Consider the following 5,864-nt stretch of genomic DNA (forward strand, 5'->3'; position numbering starts at 1 on the left):
GAGAAAATAGCTAAGCAATTCTATTTCAAATGAACTGTCAGAGACTATATATCTATGCCCCTAATAAAAGTATAGCAAATTTGATTGCATATGGAGAATAGAGACCAATATCAAATATAGCTAAATATCTAAAATGTAAAGTCACATTTTTCTTGTGAAAATAATAGATTTAATTCTCTTTACTGTACATGAAAAAGAAGATTCTACAGGAACACATAAGCATAACATACTCTAATGTATGGGCCTTTACTACTATGTTGCTTAGCACCTCCCTACCTTAAAATTTCAGAGTACGTGGCTAGACACTACCCTTATTCATACTCACATTCAGGAAATGTTTCCTGGCTCCTGCCTGTGGGCCAGCTACCATTCAAGAGGCTGAGGAATATGGGAGTACAAGTTTCTCTCCTTGTGCAACTTACATAGCAAGAAGAGAGGTGACATTACACATGTAAAAAAAAAAAAATTAAAAGGTAATTACAGACTGTGATAAATTGGATGAAAGAAAAGAAGGAAGAATTAAAATGATAAATCATGTCTTTAAATAGTGTGGTCAAGAAAAGCTATTTTGGAAACTAAGGAAAGAGAAGGAGGAAGCTTGTAGAGATGCATGGGAAGACTTTTCTAAGCAGAAAGAGTAAGTGCAACAGTTTTAAGGCAAATACTAACTTGATTATTTGTCCTTTTGAAGAACTAAAAAAAAAAGGCCAGAGCCGCTGAGGGAAAACTCTGCTCCTGATTTGTGCTTTCAGCTCCTTGACCTCCTATGGCAAGCAACCAGAAAATTGGACAAAATATAAGAGAAAAACTTGTTTTTAGACATTTAAAAACAGGCAGTGCAACATGGTGACTTCTAAGAGAAAAGAAACACATGAAGTGACTTCTAGCATTGCCTCAGCTTTCTGTTTACAGTCTACAGACCATTTTTTGGAGGAAGAACAAAAGCTGAGCACAGCAAGGCTGAGGTAGCTGGACTTGGCATAAAAGAGTACCAGATAGGAGGGAGCTATATGTAAAAAGAGCTCCAAAAACCTGAAAGAGGCCTTCTTGAGTACTTGTTTGAATATAAAATTGCATTATGTTCCAGGTAAAACTTCATAATGCCAAACAAAGCACTTGGGGAAGCTAAATGATTTCCAGAGCTCAAGCAGAGCAGGGAGACATTTGAATTCCCATAAGCCAAGCAGAGAGAGTCTGTTCAACATCCAGGTAATTAGAGTTCAGTAGAGAAGGGTCATGTATTAGAAATAGGGCTAATAAAGGGACATACCTCAGAAATGGTCCTAGAATAAAGGTTTCTTTAGATCCACAAAGGATTAAGTTGCACTACCTGCCAAAGCAAGAAAATTGTTAAAGAAAAATAACAAAATCCAGATACTCAAGACAAAGGAAGAAGCAGAAAACTCTAAGCCATAGCCAGAAGTGAAATCAGTCAATAGAAGCAGGCCCATAAATATCATAGATGATGGACTTAGTAATCAAGAACTTTAAAATAATATTACAGATATGCTTAAGATCTTATGAAAGAAATATAGGAGCATAAGGAAAGAGTAATAGAAGAGTAATAGAAACTATTTTGAACTTCAAAAACTGAAGAATGCTATCTGAAATAAAAAGCAGTAGACGGGTAGATTAGACACTGCAGAAAAAAAGATCATTACATTTGAAAACATAACATTAGAAATCATCAAATCCAAAGCACACAGAATAAAATGCTAAGAACAATTCCCAGAGAATAAAAGTATTAGTCTCAATGATTTCTATGACAATACTGAATGGTCTAAAATGCATGTAGTTAGTCTGGAGCCACCTCTGCCTACAACAGGTTGAAGGTAATTCAGAGGTCTGTAGAGGCAACCAGCATGAGTCTGCTCACCTTCAAAGTCTATGCATCACCTAAAAAAGACTCATCTCACAAAACTTTCACGAAGGTTAATAAGCTTTCACTGTACTCCATTCCTGACAGTCAATCTAAATATGTGGAGGAGCCAAGGACCCAACTTTAAGAAAGCATCTCACATCTCCAACATTATTGTGAGCCATATACAAGTTGGTGTCAGGAAATACACCCACAAACTAAGCCTCAGATGCAGAGCTTGGTTCAGTGGAGGTTAGATAGCTATGGATATCTCTAAAATGCACCTCTTGGATTTTTTCCAAGAGCTGGTGTTGTTGGTTTTGCTGGCATTGTTGGACTTCATTTGGCTAGAGGTTCAAAAATAAAGAAGCTCGTGTATCCACCTGGGTTCATGGGATTAGCTGCCTCTCTTTTTTATCCACAACAAGCTATCATATTTGTCCAGGTCAGTGAGGAGACATTATATGTCTGGGGTTTACAAGGATATATAGTCGTAGAAGATTTGTGGAAGGACAACTTTCAAAAGCCAAGAAATGTGAAGCATTCACCTAGAAATAAGTAGAATGCTCCATGCTCTGCCCATTTTAATCTCTTATATATAAACATTGGAAACTCCATGCAGTAAACCAGTATTTCTATAGAAAAACGGTAGAGAAGAGTCAGTACTGAATGTAGTAAATTGGTTTTCTTCTTCAGGAAAAATGATACTAGGCTTCTTTGTTACCTTGGGTGATGCCATACTACAAGTGGACTAACCAGAAATCCTTTCACTTAAAGATAATGCCTCAGAACTCCTTGTTCTCATGTTGCTATTTATGTGTATAATTAAAATTCAAAGTTAAAAAAATAAATAGAATAAAATCCACATAATTAGAGATACATAAAAAGGGAAACAGAAAAATATCTCAAGACATTTGCTGAAAATTTTCCAAATTTGATGAAAACTAAAAATACAGATGCAATTAGCTCATCAAACTCCAAAATAACACAAAGAAACCCACAAGAAAAAGCATCATAATTAAATTATTAAAATCCAGTAATAAAGACAAAATTTTAAAAGCAAGTGGAGAAAGCGTAGATGTTGCATAGAACAAAGATAAGAATAGTTGCCAATTTTTAACAAGAAACATCTCAAGCAAGAAGACTATATATACAGTGACATCTTTAATGTGCTGAAAAAAATATGGCAGCCAAAATATCTGGCAAAAAAATAAATGAAATAAAGACATTTTCAGACAATCAGACAAACAAAAGCTGAGAAAATTTGAAAGTAGCAGACCTGCTCTAAAATAAATGATAAAGAAAATTATTTGGGTTGAAGGAAGATAATACCAGATGGAAACTGGGATCTACACAAATGAATGTGTAAGCAAGGTTAATATGTTGGGATATAAAAAGTCAGTTTTTCTCATTTTTAAAAATTTCTTCAAAAGACAATTGACTATTGGGTCGCCTGGGTGGTTTAGTCAATTAAGCATCTGCTTTTGGCTCAGGTCATGATCTCAGGGTCCTGGGATCTAACCCCACAGTGGGCTTCATGCTCAGCATGGAGTAGTTATGTTAATATCAGACAAAGACTATTATCAGGCTTTAAGACAAGTGATATTATTAGAGATATAGCACATTTCATAATGATAAAAGGGTCAATTAACCAAAAATACATAACAATCTTATATGTGGCTAATAATAACACCTAAAATACATGAAGCTAAAACTAACAGAACTTAAAGGAGAAAGACAAATCCAGGTGAAGATTTCAACTCGCCTCTCAATGAATCATAGAACATGCATACAGAAAATCAGTAAGTGTAAAGAAAATTGAAACAGCATTATCAACCAACTTTACCTAATTGGCATTTATAGCACAGCACACTCAAAAACTACAAAATACACATTCTCCTCATATGCACACAGGACATTTACCAAGATAAATCACATGCTGAGCCATAAAACAAGTCTCAATAAATTTAAAAGGATTAAAATTATACATAGTACATCCTCTGATTGCAACAGAATTAAAATAGAAAATAATATTGGAAAGATCTCGAGATAACCCTACCAGTATTTGGAAATTAAATAAAATACTTATAAATAACCTATGAGTCAAAGAAGAAATCAAAAAGAAAATTTTAAAGTATTTTGAACTAAAATAAACAATGACAAAAGCACAATATGCTAAAATTTGTGGGATGGAGCTAAGGTAGTGCTTAGAGGGATTGTTATAACTTTAAATACTTATGTTAGAAAAGAAAAAAGCTTTAAATTTCCACTTAAGAAAGTTAGAGAGAGCAAATTAAGCTTAAAATATGTAGAAGGAAGGAAATAGGGGCACCTGGGTGGCTCAGTCGGTTAAGCACCTGCCTTTGGCTCAGGTCATGATCTCCGGGTCCTGGGATCGAGCCCGCATGGGACTCCCTGCTCAGCAAGGAGCCTGCTTCTCTCTCCCCCTCTGCCCCTCCCCCTGCTTGTGCTCTCTTAAGCTCTCTCCGTCAAATAAATAAATAAATAATCTTTAAAAAAAAAAAAAAACAAGAAGGAAGGAAATAATAAAAATAAGAAAGGGAATCTATGAACTAGAAAATGGAAATACAGTAGAGAAAATCCATAAAATAAAAGCTGGTTTTGGGGGGAAAACAGTAAAATAGATAAAGAGAGAAAAGAGAAATTACCTCTATCAGGATAGAAAATGGAACCATCACAGATCCTACAAACATTTGAGGAAGAGTAAGGAAACATTATGAATAATTTTATGCTAATAAATTCAACAACTTAAATAAAAAGTGAAAATTCCTTGAAAGATAAAAATTACAAAAATGGACACAGAAGTTGGAAATCTGAATGGATGGAAGGCAGTAAATAAAGGAAAGAGTAGTACCAAATGCAGTCAGAGAAGAGGATAGGGATCAGGTAAGGTAGAGTTTTATAGGGCAAGATCAGAGTTTAGATTTAAGTGTCAGTGTAAAAGATGGTTGAGAGATTTTAAAGAGCAGTGGTACAATCTTATTTCAGTTTGTAAGTATCACCACTGTTATGAAAACAATGAATTCTAGAGATACAAAATTGAAAGAAAGATGATTGAAGGAAAAAAAAGGGAATTATTTTAGTACTTCAGGCAAGAGATAATGTGGGTTGAACTAGAACAACATTAGTGTAGAGGGAAAGAAGTGGACAGATTCAAGATATATCGCCAGCTTGGCTCACATATTACAGAATTTTAAAAGTACATAACAACATTTCTTACTCAACATAAGAACTGTCTTCCAGAAAAATTTGCATTAAAGCAAATGGTATTTTCCCATTGATTTCCAGAGATGTTTGTTCTCTGAGAAAAATTATTCCCATATATGTAATAAAATTGCAATCAAGAGTGAAGCAATTAAAATATTCAATTTCTCTGATAAGAAAAAAATGGAAATACAACAAAATATTAACAGTGACTATCTCCAGAATGTGGTCTTAATGCCGATTTTGCTTTCACAATTTATGGTTATGATTTTTTAAATGCCATTCTCTTTAAATGACCAAAACATTTTGGGTCAGATATTTTTAAACACTGGAGTTAATTTCTAAAATACAATAGTAAACTACAAAAACATTAGCAATAGTGCTAGTTCTAGTGGAATTATCACTTGATTTGTTCTTCCTAGGATATAGTTCCCACTGAAGATGTAATTAGCCTTAATACTTTAGCATTCGACTATTTTTAATCAGTATTAAGCCATCATAAATTGTGTACATTTTCATAATTTTACCACCACTTTACCAAAAAAAAAAAATACCTATGTTATGTATTTTAGAATCTTTGGATGAGTTAAGAAGTATCTAGAAGTACAGACTAAAATAGTCAGCTGTTACTTCCCAATCTATAGCACTAAATAGCTAAGGAAAGTCTGTCCTTTTCCTAAGATAAACATGAAATTCACTTTAAAGGTTTATATGAAGACAGGCTACTGGCCATGAACCCACATAATGCCCTCAGAAGGAAAAAAAAAACAAGCCTTCTAAA

General features: G+C 34.0%; 1 pseudogene; it reads left to right on the top strand.

Moving 5' to 3' along the window:
- Positions 1 to 1,752: 1,752 nt before the first annotated feature.
- LOC116642969 lies at positions 1,753 to 2,420 on the top strand (annotated as a pseudogene).
- Positions 2,421 to 5,864: the final 3,444 nt, after the last annotated feature.

Source organism: Phoca vitulina, unplaced genomic scaffold, assembly GCF_004348235.1.
Source record: "Phoca vitulina isolate PV1807 unplaced genomic scaffold, GSC_HSeal_1.0 scaffold25, whole genome shotgun sequence".
Classification (NCBI taxonomy): Eukaryota; Metazoa; Chordata; class Mammalia; order Carnivora; family Phocidae; genus Phoca; species Phoca vitulina.